This window comes from Hyla sarda, chromosome 11, assembly GCF_029499605.1.
Source record: "Hyla sarda isolate aHylSar1 chromosome 11, aHylSar1.hap1, whole genome shotgun sequence".
In the NCBI taxonomy this organism is placed as follows: domain Eukaryota; kingdom Metazoa; phylum Chordata; class Amphibia; order Anura; family Hylidae; genus Hyla; species Hyla sarda.
Genome location: NC_079199.1, coordinates 60,781,981 through 60,800,955, shown reverse-complemented (window position 1 = coordinate 60,800,955; position 18,975 = coordinate 60,781,981). Strand labels below are relative to the sequence as shown.

The 18,975-nt window shown below is 43.8% G+C and overlaps 1 protein-coding gene across 2 annotated transcripts in view; it reads left to right on the top strand.

Annotated features, from left to right (window-relative positions):
• Positions 1–1,269: 1,269 nt before the first annotated feature.
• Positions 1,270–18,975, top strand: part of FMN1 (formin 1) — a 529,863-nt gene continuing 512,157 nt past the window's right edge. The window contains exon 1 of one of the 2 annotated variants that reach the window (XM_056545728.1): positions 1,270–1,314. The gene's annotated coding sequence lies outside the window, so the exon portion shown is untranslated. Of the gene's footprint in view, positions 1,619–18,975 lie in introns of both variants that reach the window. The other variant, XM_056545726.1, reaches the window with a different exon arrangement.

Genomic DNA, 18,975 nt, shown 5'->3' with positions numbered 1-18,975 from the left:
AGACCAGCAGGTCCATATTTGGTATGTTTGACATGTGTTCTGGCCCTACCTCAACTATGCTCCTCTTCACTACTTCTTCTACCATCCTGCTCTGAACACCTCCACTCCTCCTCAACTGGTTTTCACGTCTCATCTAAGGGTATGTTGAGAAAAGTGGATCCACAGCTTACTTTACACTGCAAATCCGCTGCCGAAGGACCGCTACAGGGAGCCTTTGGATGTGCCTGCTCGGAATGGCAATACGCCACTATGAGCAGACACCCTGCGATGTGAGTCAACCAGTCTGCAAGGGCCATACAATCCTTCGAATCCACATAACCCATGGAAGACAGTCAGCACTTGTTGACGTAGCTGCTACTATTACCACCAGTAGCTTCTGCTACATGTACTGGTGCTGGAAATGGTGCTCTAACAATTCCTTAACTAGGCATATTGTTATTGAGACATGATTTTTTTTTTTTTTATGTGTGTTTTTTACTTTTTATTTTATTTTTTTTTATTTTTATTTTTTATAAAAGATCTGAAGGTTATTTATTTTTTTTTAATTTTGGGGTGATTTATCAATCGCCCACTAGTCAGCTTTCACTCTCAACCCTTTAGAGGGCTATTCCACAATGCTTTTAAATGTATCTTTATGTTAAACTCTGAGAAATGCTATATGTTTGATTAAATACACATATTAAACATTCAAAATTATTTTAAAGCATATTTATGTTTAAAAAAATGTCAGCCCACTGCTTTGTTCAGCTTGCTAGTTATTGTAATGTAATAGCTTTATGGGCTGCTTGGATTTGTAGTGCACCAATTAGACACAGTAATGCAGGTGACATTAGGTCCATGTCTGAGGTCAGCTTGTAAAGTGATTGCTTTTATAAAGTCATTCTGCAGTGATGCTGCTGGATGGGATTTGTAGTGCACCAACTGGACACTGAGGGCAGCTCAATGTTTTACTCAGCTTGCTTTCAACAGGGACATAGCTAATGGGCAATTCAACATGTCACTTTACCTTAGCTAGCTTTGTGACAAATTTGAAATCCTTGCTAGAGCTCTACATAAAGGAAAATACAGCTTTCCGAAATATGTTCTGAAATTGCTGCTTATGCAGTAACCTAATATTTTTTCACGTGGGTCTTGGGACTTGAGATTTTCAACATGTTATTAACTGTGGTTGGTCATGAGGGGGTTAAGAATTCCTTGATGGAAACCCGCCCCTACAAGCAGTGATTGGTTAGCTATATTCTAGCAGGGTCTGGGCTGCAGACTGGAGAAGAGGTCACATAGAGACACATCCACACAAGCGAACGTGCAGCTAAGGTACCACCATAGACAGCTTACATGCAGCACAGGAGAGCTAGGGATGTGGGGGTCTCGTAATATACAGAACTAGAGAGAATCACGCTACTTAATATAGGTTACATTATAATCTGGACTATGAAGGAGAGCTCAGCACAAGTGGCTTTTTACCATGGGATAAGGACTGGATGTAGATTTAGGGCAGGAGGTGATGGAGATAATGCTGAGTGAAGAAGAACAGATTGAATGGTCATGCTGAAAGTAATAGGATGGTAAAGTGCAAGTCTCTGGAGACCCTAGAGGAAACAGCCACCCGTCCAGCATGGTGAGCAGGAGCCCAATGTCTTAGCACCTTGTAATATTTTACATGATTGCCAATCAATACTCTAGGTGACCTAAAATGAATGCATAGGTGGATGTGACTTCATCTAGAATATGTATTTTAGATTTGTAGTAAACAGTATATGGTAAATATTGTGAAAGCTATAATTTTAGTGTTTGCTACAGTGTTATTGATGCATGTGTATTAATTTAAAGGTTCAATGTATTTAGGTTGCTTTCAACTGGTAGATTACCTTTTCCCAACATGAGTCAGATGCATAGGGTCTTGTTGTTTCTGTATCTTGATTTTACAGCTGATTGCTATGCGGTAAAATTTGACTTCTTGCTCTCTGCTTGTATTGATTATATATAAAATACTGTTTTTTGGATCATTCTATACAACAAGTATTTCTTCTGCAATGTCATGTATTCTGACTGATTATACTGCAATGTGCTGCAGATCCCAGCTGAAAATGTATGTGACTTCCGTATGTGTCTTAAGTTTAACTACATAGGGTTATGTGGCTTTTGGGGAAGCTGGGAACTTTTGTGATGGATGATCATATGACTACTATTTTGGTTCTTATACAACATACGTAAGGACTATTACTGTTTCTATTTTAGACATGTCTGTATTAAATTCTTGTGGTTGTGATTTGATAGTCTCTAAGGAAGATATAGATTTAGACCACACAACTGCTGCACAGATATATATGGTTCCTTCATTGTTGCCTGAGGTGTACTGCCCAATGTTTCCAACCCAGCTATTACACTCCATAGAAGTAATTGGCACAATCATCCAGCAGGGGTAAATCGCTTCAATTAAATTCTATGGAGAGGAAAGTCGCATCATGCCTCTTGGATTACGCAACATTTGCTTGATAAATACTGCTCAGAACTAGTTGCCGGTAATCCTTGTGTATATGATCCATTCCATTGCAGCCTTTTCTGTGTATTTTTAGCATTACTGGTTCACTTTGTCCTGCACTATATAACTATTTGATCTGGGCTAGATTCATAGTAGAGTAGCTGGCATTTATGCCTTTTCTCTTTGAGTGCCCCCTCCTACGCATTTTTCTGCTTCATTATCCATGTCTATCGAGCCCTCTCTTTTTAGCTCTCTAGTTGCTTTGAAAAGATGAATAAGATTAACCTTTCAGCCCTCAAAGCCCCATGTTAACTGGTGTCTTGGTACCTCTGTAGGACAAAACTTTATAGTAAAAAGTACAAAGTTTTCAAAAAAGCAGCTGTGATCATTTTATTATAGTTTAAAGGGCTTTAGACACAAGGCATTAAACACTAACAGACAAATGTTCAGTGTTTAAAACTGATAACAAGTCCGGCATACACCCAGAAATTATAGTATGAAAAACCAAACTGGTTCTAGGGTGATTAAAAGTGCAACCAAACTAATGATGCAAGAGAAATACCTAAAATATAAACATGTATTGATAATGTGAATAAAAAAAACACCACCAATGTTAGTGTGTATATAACCCAGAGGTAAATCAATTAAACTTACCCTAATCAATCAGGGTCTAAATAAAACTGTTGAATGCACATAGCAGTATTAAAGGTGTGCAGGTACAGTCCCGCACTAACCTTATTGTACAGGGTGGGCCATTTATATGGATACACCTTAAAGGGGTACTACCGTAGAAACCTTTATTTATTTATTTTTTTTATTTTTTTTTATTTTTTTTTATAAATCAACTGGTGCCAGAAAGTTAAACAGTAAATCACTTCTATTAAATCTTAATCCTTCCAGTACTTTTTAGGGGCTGTATACTAAAGAGAAATCCAAAAAAGAAATCTATTTCCTGTGATGTCCTGACTAGAGATGAGCGAACTTTTCAAAAATTCGATTTGGCCGATTCACCGAATTTTCTGAAAAAGTTTGTTTCGATCCGAATTTGTTCGCGGCAAATCAATATTAAATAAGGCTATTTCTAGCCTACATACAGCCTCTATAGGGGTATAGAACACTTTGCTGTGTCCTAAAACGCATATGGAGTGTGCTGGGGTAGTGAAATAATACTGTTATTCAGAATAACATGCAGATTACCGGCATCGCTCTTAGAATCACTGCCGCACAGCAGCACAATGACAGAGCCTGGTGGTGGCATCAGTATCAGGAGACAATATAGTGACTGAATGACAGCGTGGAGGTGTTGACAGCAAGAGGATACCATTAAGTGGCTGAATGGCACAGCGTGGAGTTGGCTGATGCACTAGTACACTACACACCAATATGAGAAGTTTTTGACAAAGATTTCTCATAGGTAGCACCCGCTATCCAAAAATTTGAAATTCCTAGACCCAGGCCCCACCTCTGCGGCATCAGTAACCCATATATTGCCTGAAGGACACAGCCTGGAGTTGGCTGATGCACCGGTACACACCAGGGCTTCACAATCCCCACCAAAAAACAACACAATTAGAAATTTATGACCAAGATTTCTCATAGGTAGCACCCGTTATCCAAAAAAAATAGAAATTCACAGACCCAGGCCCCCCCCAAAGCGGCATCAGTAACCCATATATTGGCTCAAGGACACAGCCTGGAGCTGATGCACCAGTACACAACAGGGCTTCACGATCCCCCCCCCCCCCCCCCAAAAAAAAAAAAAAAAAAAGACCTTGAGAAATGTTTCACAAAGATTTCTAATAGGCTGCACCCGCTATAAATTTTGAAATTCACAGAAACAGTCCCCACCTCTGCGGCATCAGTAACCCATATATTGCATGAAGGACACAGCCTGGAGTTGGCTGATTCAAGAGTACACACCAAGGCTTCACAACTACCGCCGCTGCAAGACCATCCCGCTTTGCGGCGGGCTCTGGTGAAAACCAGTAGCAACTTAGAACCGGTCCACCGACACGGTCCACGCCAATCCCTCTCTGACACAGAGGATCCACCCCCAGCCTGCCAAATCCTGACAGTATCATAACCCCTTACATTTAAAGATCAATGTTTACATTTGCATTAAGCATGTATTTAGCTACTGCTAAACTTAAAAAAATTACAGGCCCAAGGCCAGAAGCATCAGTTTCCCCCATATTAGGAGCATAGTTGACACCCAGATTAGGCAGCATAATTGTCCCCCAGATTAGGCAGCATAATTGTCCCCCCAGATTAGGCAGCATAGATGTCCCCCCAGATTAGGCAGCATAGATGTCCCCCCAGATTAGGCAGCATAGATGTCCCCCCAGATTAGGCAGCATAGATGTCCCCCCAGATTAGGCAGCATAGATGTCCCCCCAGATTAGGCAGCATAGTTGTCCCCCAATCAGCGCGGGCCGGTCAGAGCCAATCAAAGGGCCGTATGTGACAAGCGTGTCGTACAATGCCCAGGTCTGCCCCAGAGGGTTTCATAACCAACCATAATAGAGAAAATATTGTAGGAGCATGGTCAATCTACTCAGACCCATCTGTCATTGGTGGCTGGAAATCCTGGCTGATCCATCCCTGATTCATCTTGACAAACGTCAGTCTCTCCACATTTTTAGTGTACAGACGAGTTCGCCTTGGGGTGACTATGGCCCCGGCCGCACTAAACACCCGCTCTGATGGCACACTACTGGCCGGGCAGGACAGCTTTTCCAAGGCAAACTCTGCTAGTTGTGGCCATAAATAAAGTTTGGCTGCCCTGAAGTCCAGCGGATCTTCAATGGTTGTTGTCATGGCCATGTGAAGGTATGCCACCACCTGCTGGTTCAGGTCCTGCTCCATGTCTACCTGCTGCTGATGAGTTGCTTCACTATGCGGGTGAAGAAAGCTACTCATCAGCGACTGTAGACTCAGGCTGCTGCTGATTGAGCTGGTACTGCTCCTGCCACCCCTACCCTCCCCAGCAGCCGTGGCAGTGGAAGGTGAGCGCAGAGGGCCCCCCGAGTCAGACCTGCGAGTGGATGGACCACGTGGCCGATGGGCATCAGCCAACTGACAACGTAGAATCTCTCTGTAGTAGGTCAGTTTGTCCTCCCTCTCAGTGGGTGTAAAAAAGGCCCCCATTTTGGGACGGTAGCGAGGGTCTAATAAGGTGGAGATCCAGAAGTCATCCCGGTGATGAATTTTGACAATTCGGGGGTCACTACGCAAGCAACTGAGCATGCATCGTGCCATTTGCGCCAGTGACTCGGAGGGACTACCTGCCTCCATCTCCACTGCATACTGCCACGGTGTGTCTGGGTCCTCTGTCTCAACTTCCTCATAACCCTCCAGCTCCTCTGGCTGCTCCTGCTCCTCCTCTCCTGTCCGAAGACTAGAAACACCGGCCATCTCATCCAACCTAAACTGTGCTCCGCTCTGCCCCTCATCCTCCTCCTCCTCCTCCTCCAGTTCAGCCCCCACAGGGCTCATGTAGCCTTGTGATGTAGGCACAACGTCTCAATTGCCGTGACCAGCCATGGTTTCAATCATTTTGTTGTAGGAAATGTAGGAGTGGAATTACGTAGTTTATGGCGTAATCCAGGCGACTAACAAATAATGTGGCTTCCTCAAAGGGCCTCAGCAAACGGCAGGAATTCCAACGTGTGGCAACGTCACAAATAAGACTGTGTTGTGGGATACCGTTCTGATGCTGCAGCTCAAGGAAGGTGTGCTTGGCGGTGTACGAGTGGCTGAAGTGCATGCAGTTTCCTTGCCATTTTCAGGATGTTTTGCAAATGGGGTGAACACTTGAAGTGCTTGACCATCAGATTTAACAAGTGTGCCATGCAGGGTGCATGTTTCACACTTCCTTGTCGCAGCGTGGACACTATGTTCTTCCCGTTGTCTGTCACCATGGTTCCCATTTCCAGATTTCGTGGAGTAAGCCATACTCAGATTTCTTTACGAATGAACTTTAGCAGTCCCTCCCCTGTGTGACTCCGTTCGCCAAGGCAAACCATGTGTAGGACCGCTTTACACCACCGTGCCCTACACAAATGGTACAATGAATGGCCACCGAGATTTGGAGGTGCAGTGGAGGCCGAGGACACGGTGGAGCATGAGGAGGCGGCGTTGCACACTGTAACAGGACCAACTGCCTGGGAGCGAGTGCGTGGAGGGGGAAGCGGTGTGACCTGTCCAAGTTGCTGTTGTGGCTGTGCAGGAACCACATTTACCCAGTGGGCCGTAAAAGACATGTATTGTCCTTGCCCGTAGTTACAGCTCCACACGTCGGCACTGCCTTGCACTTTTGAACACACTGACAGGCTCTAGGACTGGCCCACCTTCTCTTGTACAAACTTATGCAGGGATGGTACTGCCTTCTTCGCAAAGAAATGACTGCTTGGGACTCTCCACCTCGGCTCGACACAAGCCATCAATTCTCTGAAAGCTGCAGAGTCCACCACTTGAAAAGGGAGGGACTGCAACACCAGCAACTTGGACAGGAGCACATTCAACTTCTGCGCCGTTGGATGAGTGGGTGCATACTATTGTCTTTTGGACATGGCTTCGCCAATGGATTGTTGGCGGAATGGCTGACTAAAAACGGGAGAAGCAGGAGCGACAGAAGGAGGGTTTGACACACAGCTCCCTTCAGCTGAGGTGATGGAGCCTTGGCTGGATGAAGGAGGGAGCAGATGGCCACTGGTTGATGCAGCAGGCTGGGCCACATCAGAGCCACGGTTCTCCCAGGCCGCTTTATGGTGGCGAAGCATGTGTTGACGCAGGGCCATGGTGCCGACATTGGGACCCTGGCCACGCTTCACCTTCTGCCGACAGATCTTGCATGTGGCTATGTGAACCTCCTCCAGATGCCTTATGAAAAACTTCCACACCGCCGAGTAGCTGATTTTCCCACCCACAGTCAGCACCAATTGTCTGCTACTGGCGCCGTCTCCAGGAACCTCTGTTCCCCTACCTCCCGGAAAGGTAGGCTGCCGCAAAGCAGGTGGTCTCCCCCGGGCACGTTTGGCTCCTGAATTTCCACTACTGCCACCACGCTGACTGCCAACCGTGCTACCGCCTTGCTGCCTCAAGGGTGAATAGTATTGTTTGGACTTGCACAGTATGTAGCCAGCCCCTTGACAGATTAACAGGTACAAAATGGTGCAAATGCACTACAGTCCACTGAACAATCACGTATTTCTGAACAGCAGCAGGATCCAACAGTGCAGCACCACAAAAAAAAAAAAAAAATCCAGGGATTAAACCCTAAATTGCACTCACACAATTCTGAGCAGCAGAAGTTTTGTGGAGCAAATAAAAATAAACTCAATTGGGCTGAACAATGAGGAGATAAGATGCTTCAGAAAGTTCAGGCAGCTTGGAGATCTATATGAGGCAGCTGACCACTATCTGCCCCTCTCTGCTGCAATGCTCAATAACGTGAATAGGAGGTTTAGCAATCAATGATCCTTCTCATTGTAACAGCACAGCACTCTGCACTCCTGCCTTTTCCTAATGATGATGTGAGCAGCAGTTGCAGTGTAACGCTGTGGTATGAGCTCTTCACACACACGCAGTCCCGTCCTCTCCATCTGAGTGCATAGATGAAATGAAGAGAGGCAAGATGGCCGCCGATTATATAGGGACTGTGACATCACAGGGGTCAGTGAACACTGATAGGCTGCATCTCGCATGTGATTCAGGGTCAGCCCGCCTACCTTCATTCCTGCCCTCCCATAATCCCCTGCCCCATATACTCACATGTGGATCCGCCATCTTAGGTCCCCAATAGCCTGGAATGCTGTAAAATGGAGTTTAATGAAGCGATTTGCGCGATAGAATTGTGGCGATATTCGTATTTGTTGCAAATCAGATTTTTCATGAAATTTGTAAGGAATTCGGGTTCGGCAACTTCGATTCGATCATCTCTAGTCCTGACCACAGTACTCTCTGCTAACCTAGAAACTGGAGAAAATCCCCATAGCAAACATGTGCTTCTCTCGACAGTTCCTAAAATTGACAGCAGAGGTCAGTAGAGAGCACTGTGGTCATGACATGAGAGGAAATGCATTTCTCTTTTTTGGATTTCTCTTTAGTATACAGACCCTATAAAGTACTGGAAGGATAAAGATTTATTTTTAATAGAAGTGATTTACAAATCTGTTTAACTTTCTGGCACCAGTTGATTTAAAAAAAAAAAGTTTTCCACGGTAGTACCCCTTTAATATAATGGGAATGGTTGGTGATATAAACTTCCTGTTTGTGGCACATTAGTATATGTGAGGGGGGAAACTTTTCAAGATGGGTGGTGACCATGGCAGCCATTTTGAAGTTGGCCATTTTGAATCCAACTTATGTTTTTTCAATAGGAAGAGGGTCATGTGAAAACAAACTTATTGGGAATTTCACAAGAAAAACAATGATGTGCTTGTTTTAACGTAACTTTATTCTTTCATGAGTTATTTACAAGTTTCTGACCACTTTATAAAATGTGTTCAATGTTCTGCCCGTTGTGTTGGATTGTCAATGCAACCCTCTTCTCCCACTCTTCACACACTGATAGCATCACCGCAGGAGAAATGCTAGCACAGGCTTCCAGTATCCGTAGTTTCAGGTGCTGCACATCTCGTATCTGCACAGCATAGACAATTGCCTTCAGATGACCCCAAAGATAAGTCTAAGGGGGTCAGATCGGGAGACCTTGGGGGCCATTCAACTGGCCCACGATGACCAATCCACTTTCCAGGAAACTGTTCATCTAGGAATGCTCGGACCTGACGCCCATAATGTGGTGGTGCACCATCTTGCTGGAAAAACTCAGGGAACGTGCCAGCTTCAGTGCATAAAGAAGGAAACGTATCATCATGTAGCAATTTCGCATATCCAGTGGCCTTGAGGTTTCCATTGATGAAGAATGGCCCCACTATCTTTGTACCACATATACCACACCATACCATCAATTTTTGTGTTCCAACAGTCTTGGAGGGATCTATCCAATGTGGGTTAGTGTCAGACCAATAGCAGTGGTTTTGTGTAACTTCACCATTCACATAAAAGTTTGCCTCATCATTGAACAAAATCTTCTGTGTAAACTGAGGGTCCTGTTCCAATTTTTGTTTTGCCCATTCTGCAGCACCTGAAACTACGGATACTGGAAGCCTGTGCTAGCATTTCTTCGGTGTTGCTATCAGTGTGTGAAGAGGGTTGCATTGACAATCCACCACAATGGGCAGCACATTGAACATATTTTATAAGGGGTCAGAAACTTGTAAATAACTCATAAAAGAATAAAGTTACGTTAAAACCAAGCACATCATTGTTGTTCTTGTGAAATTCCCAATAAGTGTGTGTCACATGACCCTCTTCCTATTGAAAAAACAAAAGTTGAATTCAAAATGACCGACTTCAAAATGGCCCCATGGTCACCACCCATCTTGAAAAGTTTAAGGACATCAGGGATCATGCTGAGGCCCATCATTTACCCTTCAGATGCCATGATCAATGCCGATCATGGCATCTGAAGTATCTGTGGTCCTTGGGGGATTCATCAGATTACCCACAGTGAAATCGTGGGGTTCTGATGAATCAAGATGGCCACTGGACCTTTACTTACATGCTCCCTGCTGTCGGCTGTGATTTTCTCCTCTGGTCGGCCTTCTAGTAGTCCAGAGAAGTAGATCGCCGTTAACATTGATCAGTGCTATACCTATGTATAGCACTGAACATTAAAAGCAATCAAAAGATTGCAATAAAAAGTCAACTGTGAGAACTAAGAGTGTTTAATTATTTTTTTATAAAATAAAATTTTTAATAAAAGTTTTTCAAAACTTAACTACGCAGTAATTTTCAAATGGACTACGGGTAGTCTGGTATTTATTAACTGCGACAGTCACAATTGCGCAAAAAAAAGTTGCAACAAGGTTAAAAATTGACTAAATTTACTTCTGCTCAAACGTGGAGCAGAAAAAGCTACTACCAAAGTCAAAAAAGAAAATTGCTTATGTGAAAGAAAATTATCAACAGGCTGAAACCAGTTGATAAATAAGTCACACATAAGCAAAAAAAAAGCAAAGAAAAAAGTACTAGAAAAAAGGAATACATAAGCAAACATTGATAAATGTCCCTCATGGTATTTAAAAATTGGTTTTCCAGACAACCATTTTAACCCCTTAAGGACTCAGACCATTTTGGCCTTAAAGGGGTACTTCGCTAAAAACATCTTATCCCCTACCCAAGGCATAGGGGATAAGATGTTAGATCGTTGGAATCCTGCCACTGTGCACAACACCTAATTTATATAGGTTTTATTTCATTTCACTACTTAAAAAAATATATAACTACATTTTTTTTGTGCTGGGATCTGAAGCTTTTATCAGTACAATCATTTTTTTTTTTTTTTTTTATTTATTTATTTTTTTTGCGGGGGGTGGGACTTTTTGATCACTTTTTTTTGAATTTTTTTTTTAAATGGAAAATAAAGTGACACAAAATGCATAATTTTTGGACTGAAGTATTTTTTTACATGTACACAATCGACCGTGCGGTTTAATTAACATTTTATATTTTAATAGTTTGGACTTCTACGCACGTGCTGATACCACATGTGTGTGTTTATTTTTGATTACGTTATTTTATTTTAAAAAATGGGAACTGCAGGGGTATTTAAACGTTTATTAGGCATAATAAAAGTTGACTGCATACACTGTTCCATGCATTGCCATAGCATAGCATTGATCAGTGTTATCTGTGCTCTGCTGCTCCAGCCTACATGACTTGCTGGGAGCATCAGACCACTGATCAGACAGCGAGGAAGCAGGTAAGGGCCCTCCCGCCATCCTCCCAGCTGATGAGGACATCACGATTTCATCGAGATGGTCCCGATCAGCTCCGCTGAGCTGCCGGGATCGTTTCACTTTAATTTTAGATGCCGCAATAAACTTTGATCGTGACATCTAAGTGGTTAATGCCTGCCATTGGCCCGATCAGTGATGCCCCGCATTAACCCTGGCTCTTGGCTGCTGATGGCAGTTGGAACCCACTGGGTTTGAAGTGTGCTCAGCTGGTGAGCATGCTTTTTAAACCCTGGTAACTGGACCAGGGCGTCCAGGTATGCTCTACGCCCTTAACAACAGGTTAATGGAGAGTGTAAAAGTGGGTTTTCTAAGCTAAACTGAGAAACCCCTTTTGAAAATCTATAGTGTGCATGGATTCTAGAGTGGAAATCCATTACTCTCAATCTGATTCTGCTATGCATTGCACGCCTAATTTCAGCAGCAGGGCTTTCTGTCTCTGGAATACCCCCCCCCCCCACTAAAAGAATAAAAAAGTTCATTCTTGTGGCCGAATATTGAGCAAATGCGTATCTGGATATAGGGTCTAGCAATGCCCCTGAAGTCCTTGCACCAGCTATCCTTGGGTTTTCTGCCCAGACTTTATCTGAGTGGAGATCTCTCTGTCATGGACCCTTAGCGTGCTTTCATAGAGTGCTTTCACATACAGATTTTATTATTTTGCTTGTGGGAAATCCACATCCTACCTGCAATGAAAATCTACTCTAAATTGTGCAGATTTGCTACTGACTGTCAGATAACTAAAGATGAGCGAATCGTATCTGATGAATCCGAATTTAAGAATTTCAGGAAAAATTTGATTCAAAACTAATGCGAATATCGCTGTAATTCTATCAGCCAATCACTGCATTAAACTCCATTTTGTGCGGTCCAGGGCATCTAAAATGGCGGATCCACATGTAAGGACATGGGGCAAGGAATCCTGGGAAGGCGGGAACAAGGTTAGGCAGGATGACCCTGAATCACATGCAGCCTATCAGCAGCCATTCACCCCTGTGATTTCACAGCCCTATATAATCAGCAGCCATGTTGCGGCCGGTCACTTCATCCTTTCACTGCAGAGAGATTGATATAGACAGCGCCAGAAAAGCTTTTTCCAGCAGCGATTCACCTCCTAGTCAAGTCAGCGTTCTGTTGCACAGATGGACAGAGAGCAGTGTGTCTTTCACAGAAAAGCATTTTTACTGCAGCGATTCACCTCCCAGTCACTGTCTACAGTGTTCTATTACAGAGAGCAGTGTGATGAAAAGAAGAACAGCAGCGATTCAGCTCGAGCATAAATCCTGCCTAGAAGCACTGATGGGGAAGGAAGTGAGATTGAGAGAGAGTGCAATTTTGGGTGTAGTACACAGCAACTGTGTGCTGCAGCACTGGTGTCTATTGCTGGTGTTGTGCAAAAATACTTTAAGTGCACTGTAGTGCATTTTTCTCACCTCATAAGTGCATACCGCATACCTATACCTATAGTAAGTAAGTGGTGTACTATTTTGTACCTGTTAAACTCTCAAGGGCCTAGATACTGTGAAAGAACAGCCAAAAATACACACCTGCTGCTGTTCTAGACAAATAATGTTAAGTGTAGTGGAGCACATTTTACTGCCCTCATAAGTGCATACCACATCTAAGTGCTGTACCATTTTGTTCCAGATAAAGTCTTAAGAGCCTAGTTACTGTAAAAGGCCAGCCAAAAGTACACACCTGCTGCTGTTCTAGACAAATACTGTTTTAAATGTAGTGAAGCGTATTGAACTCCCCTCATATACGCACTAAGTATGCCGGGCAGAGAAGTGCCAGGACATGCACAGAGGAGTGGCAGAGGCCTCTGTGCTATGCTGTTCCCTCCCCTACACAAGTATCTTATTCTGTGGGTTCAGCTCCACTATTCAGTGAGGACGTTCTAATAAAGGACAGTCAGCTGCTACTTCCTATCCAAGAAGTGGAGGAGACATCCGCCGCTTCCAAAGCTAGGCGGGCAGGTAGTAATGTGGGGAGTGACGTGGGAGGCGGTGTTGCCAGTGTTCAGGGTCCTGAAGCAGACACTGTTGAGAAACCGGAGGAGGAAATCAGTGACGTGCAGACACTTGATGATGAAGCAGATAGCAATTGGGAGCTGGGTGCAGATGACGCTTCATCATCACCCAGAAGAAGAGGGTTGCAGGTTGCCCGTGAGGCAGCAGCTTAGCCAGCAAGGTGGTAGCATGGTTTGCAGTCAGCATGGTGGCAGAAGTGGAAATTCTGGAGCCAAACGTCCCCTGGAAGACCAACTGCTTTGCAGCAGTTTACATTCCTGGGAGGTAGTGGAACGGGGGTTCCCGGAGATGGTGGCAGTAGCAGTCAATTAGTGCAGACTGTTGGTGGGAAAATCAGCTACTCGGCGGTATGGCAGTTTTTCATCACGCATCCAGAGGAGGTTAACATAGCCACATGCAAGATGTGTCGGCAGAAGGTGAAGTGTGGCCAGGGTCCCAATATTGGCACCACGGCCCTGCATCAACATATGCTGCGCCACCATAAAGCGGCCTGGGAGAACTGTGGCTCCGATGTGGTGGTCCAGCCTGCTGCATCATCCAGTGGCACGCCACTCCCTGTTTCAGCCAGCCAAGGCTCCACCACCTAAGCCGAAGGGAGCTATGTTCCTGCTCCTCCTACTTTTAGTCAGCCATTCTGCCAACAATCCATCGGCGAAGCCATGTCCAAGAGACAACAGTATGTGCCCACTCATCCAACCCAACGGCACAGAAGCTGAATGTGCTCCTGTCCAAGTTGCTGGTGCTGCAGTCCCTCTCTTTTTCAAGGGTAGCTCCCACCATCCAATTTTTTTTTTCTAGTCCGTTCCCTCCCTCCCTCGCCCCGCATACCCCGTTCCCTCATTACACTTGCAGTTACTGCAGAGTCCGGCAGCGGGCGTGCAGGGACAGCGGCGGCAACAAGGCGGCGGCGGCGATGTGCGGGAGGAGTGGCCTCCCAGCCAGTGGCCGGGGAGCCAATGTGCTCGCTCCCGCCTGTCTGACAGGCAGGCAGCGAGTGCAGCCTAACTGAAAAAGGACTGATTGCCACTCCAAAATCAGTCCTTTTTTCAGTGGCCGGTTTTTAAATGTAAATTAAACCTTTTTAATGAAAAAAATAAAATAAAAGTATATTAGAGATATGTTGTAGTACATAAGAACTACAACATATCAAAAAATGTTGGTGACAGTGCCCATTTAAGTGGTGGACTCTGCACCTTTCAGAGAACTGATGGTTTGTGCCAATCCATCATTTCTTTGTGAAGAAGGCAGTACCAGCCCTGCACAATTTTGTGGAAGAGAAGGTGGGCAAGTCCTTGAGCATGTCGTAGTGTACCCAAGTGCACAGCAGCGCCAACGTCTGGAGCTGTAACTATGGTCAGGGACAATACATGTCCTTTATGGCCCACTAAGTGAATGTGGTTCCTACAAAGCCACAACACTGACTTGGACAGGTCACGCCGCTTCCTCCTTCATGCTCTCAGGCCGTTGGTCTTGTGACAGTGTGCAACTCCGCCTCCTCATCCTCCACCCTGTCCTCAGCCTCGAATGCACGGACGAGTCTTGGTGCCCCTTAAGCATACCATATGTGCAGGGCACGGCGGTGTCACACTGTTCTTCACATGGTTTGTCTTGGTGAGCGTAGTCACACGGTGGAGGAACTGCTAAAATTCATTCATGAAGAAATCTGAGCATGGCTTACTTCATGTTGGAATTCCACCCTCCATATGTTGGACCGACTATATGAACAGGGAAAGCCATCACAATTTCTTGATGATCCAAGCAGATAGGGGAACTCCCCTTTTGTAACTTCAATGTCAACCAGTGGCAGCTCATACGTGACACCTGCTGTTTGCTCAGGCCCTTTGAGGAAGCCACATTAGTCAGTCGCTAGGATTACGGGATGAACGTCATTCAGCTGCTTCATTTCCTACAACACGTGTTGGAAACTATGGCACTGGAGTTGTGGCACCTACATTTCATGGCCACATGAGCCCTGTGGGGGCTGAACTGGAGGAGGAGCACAGTTAAGGTTTCGCGGAATGGCGGTTTTTCTAGTCATCTGACAGGAGAGGAGGAGCAGGAGCAGCCAGAGAAGTTAGAGGGTTATGAAGAAGGCGAGATAGAGGACCCAGACACACCATGGCAGTATGCAGTGGAGAGGGAGGCAGGTAGTCCCTCCAAGTCACTTGCACAAATGGCACAATGCATGCTCAATTGCTTGTGTAGTGACCGCCGAATTGTCACCATTCGACAGCGGGATGACTTCTGGCTCTCCACCTTATTGGACCCTCACTTCCGGCACAAAATGGGGGGCCTTTTTTACACCCACTGAGAGGGAGGACAAACTGACCTACTGCAGAGACCTCCTACGTGGTCATTTGGCCGATGCCTATCGGCGCCATCATCCATCTTCTCACAGGTCTGGCTCTGGGAGGGTTGGGGTGGCAGGAGCAGTACGACCTCTATAAGCAGCAGCCTTAGTCTACAGTCGCTGAAGCAACTCATCAGCAGGAGCAGGACCTGAATCAGCAGGTTGTGGCGTACCTTGAAATGCCCATTCCAACACACCTTGAAGATCCGCTGGACTTCTGGGCAGCCAAATTTGATTTGTGGCCGTAACTAGCAGAGTTTGCCCTGGAAAAGCTGCCCTGCCAGTAGTGTGCCACCAGAGCGGGTGCTTAGTGCGGCTGGGGCCATAGTCACACCAAGGAGAGCTTGTCTGTCCATGAAAAATGTGGAGAGACTGACCTTTTTGTGAAGATGAATCAGGCATGGATCAGTCACAATTTCCACCCACCAATGCCTGATGCATCAGAGTAGATTGACCATGGTGCCACACCAACACTTCACAAATATGGATAGTGCAAAACAGATTTAAAGTGCTGCTCCCTAGTTACAAACATTCCTCCGCATCAGACCTTTTTTCTCCCACCTTCGACACCGGGTACTGATATTGCCACCCACCGCAACACTCTGTCACCGGGTCACTTTCAGGACTTTTGATGCTGCTGCCGTTCAGCCACTATATGGTCTTCTCATTCTGTCGCCACCTTCACACTGTGTCATTCAGCCACTATATGATCTCCTCTTGCTGCTGCCAACTCCTGGCTGTGTCATTCAGCCACTATATGGTCTTCTTATGCTGCTGGGACATTACTAGCTAGCTAGCTACTAGCTACCATAAATCTTTAATTTTAAATTAGAAAATTCATCTTATAGGGTATGTTCACACGTACACAGATTTGAGGCACAGGATTTTCTGCTGCAGATTTCAATGTAAACGAAATTACTGAGCACAGCTTCTAATCGGCAGTTATAAATCCTGCAAATCATAGCTCACCTTTTCTTCTTCTGTCTAATATAAAAATTAGACACTCATGTTTTCTCAGCCAGATAATGTATTTAAAAATCTACATTTGAAAATGTATTTGCATGTATGCTATGAATTTCCTGCAGATTGTCTCCTCCTGTGTGAATGCACCTTTAGGTAATTCTAGATAATAGTGGCATCGCCAGTTTAAGACCATCTATAAACCAGTATAGAGGGTGGTCATAAAGAGTGTCTTATTCCTTGGTGGACCTGTCCAGCATTACACACACTACCCACCCACTGATTTAAATGGCCCCTTTATTTTTGTGAGACCCTTCTAACAATTACAGGATATCCCTTTTAAGGGCTAGTTCACACAGTGTAGATTTGGCACAGTTATAAATGATGCATAAAACATTGATGGCGGGCAAAGATTTCATGATCTATTTATGTTCATGTGAACAAAAAAAATAGGACCTCAATTCACGAACAGAATCTTTAGTGCATACACTTCACACTGACTAATTTTCATTCTGCAGCCTTAAATCACTTTTTAATTGAACTTGTCTTCTGTTCTTAGCACCTGTGAATAATCAGCCACTCTTTGCACCTGCAGAGGATGTACTCGAGAATAAGTAATTATTATTTTGACTAGGGATCGACCGATATCGTTTTTTTTTTTTATTAGAGCCAATACCGATTATCTGTCACCTTTCCGGACGATAAAAACCGAATGACCAGGGAGTCAGGAGTTTGTCTGGCGCAGAGAGGAACCATCAGGCAGCCAAGTAAAATCAATGGATTTATTAGATGCAACGCGTTTCGCTGCGCATGCGCAGCTTCATCAGGCATGACAAGGGAAGGCTGGTAACAGATATATATACCTCCAGGAATTAACCATTAAAGTGCTTTTTGAAAGAGTTGTTACATAGAATTACATATCCACATATAAATGTGACAATGTATGAAAAATATATAAATAAATATAAATAGGCAAACAGAAGTAATAATAAAACAGCAATATAAAAACACAATGCAATCTTATAAACATATATATATATATATATATATAATATATATATATAATTATCGCATGAGGTGTGAATATAACACCACAAGCGACTCAAGGAGTCACACCGCTTAGTCACCGTAGCGGCATTCAACAGCGCAAGTTGGATATTATTTCAAAAAATGTAAATGATATAAAAAGTTATGTATGTTAATTCAAAGGATAACATTTTTTTTTTTTTAATTGTATATCGCTGCCTTATTAAAATAAAAAATAAATAATAAACAGTGCGGTAAACCAAATCGCAACTGACCAGAAGGGGATGTATGAACACTACTTGGAGAAAAGTGAAAAAGATGAACTAGAATAACTAGTGCGGTATTGAATACAGCACCCGGCGAAAATGCAGGGTGTGAATATTCGTAAAGAGATCCAAATTTACAAACAATAAATAATTAAACAAAAAATACAGAAATATCTATATGCAGAAAGGAACGGGAAAAACAAACGGAACTTAGATAATAAAAACATAAGGAATAATAAATACACAGTGGGGCGCTCCAGGGTGAACAGCACAGAAGGAACGAAGAAAAAAATAGATCAAAGTATAATATTTTGGAAATTAATCCATAAGAAAAAATGGGAAATTTTTAAACCCTAAACTATTAAATTATTTAACTGTATCGATACATTCATTAAAACCTTGAGGGTGCAAAGTATGTAGTTTGTGAATCCAGAAGGATTCACGAATATTTAATCTTTGTATTCTGTTAGGTAAATGAATGGGGATAGTTTCTAGAATAATTTCAAAGTTTCGGTGTTTTTTTGATGATGAAGAGTGAAGTGTCGGGACAAACTATGCAACAAAAAACCATGTTTTATGTTCCATCTGTGTTTGTTCATCCTGGAGCGCACCGTTTGTGTGGTACGGCCAACGTATTGGCGGTCGCAACCAGAGGTTAATAGATAGATAGCAAAAGTGGTGTCGCAATTTAGTGAATCTTTTATTTTAAATGTTTGTTGTGTGAAAAAGGAAGAAAAAGTATCAGTTTGGATGATCCATTCACAACAAAGGCAGCAACTTTTTTTTTTTACAAGGGAAACAATATGGTTTAATGGAACAGGAATTCTGTGGTGTAAGATGTTCGGAAAATCTACTGGGGGCTAATAAATTGCTGAGATTTTTGGAACGTCTGTAGGTGACATTAGGAACTGGGGGAATTATTTGGTTTAGAATTTTATCATTTTGAATAATGGGCCAGTTCTTAGTTAGTATTTTTCTAATATTAGATGCCTCAATATTG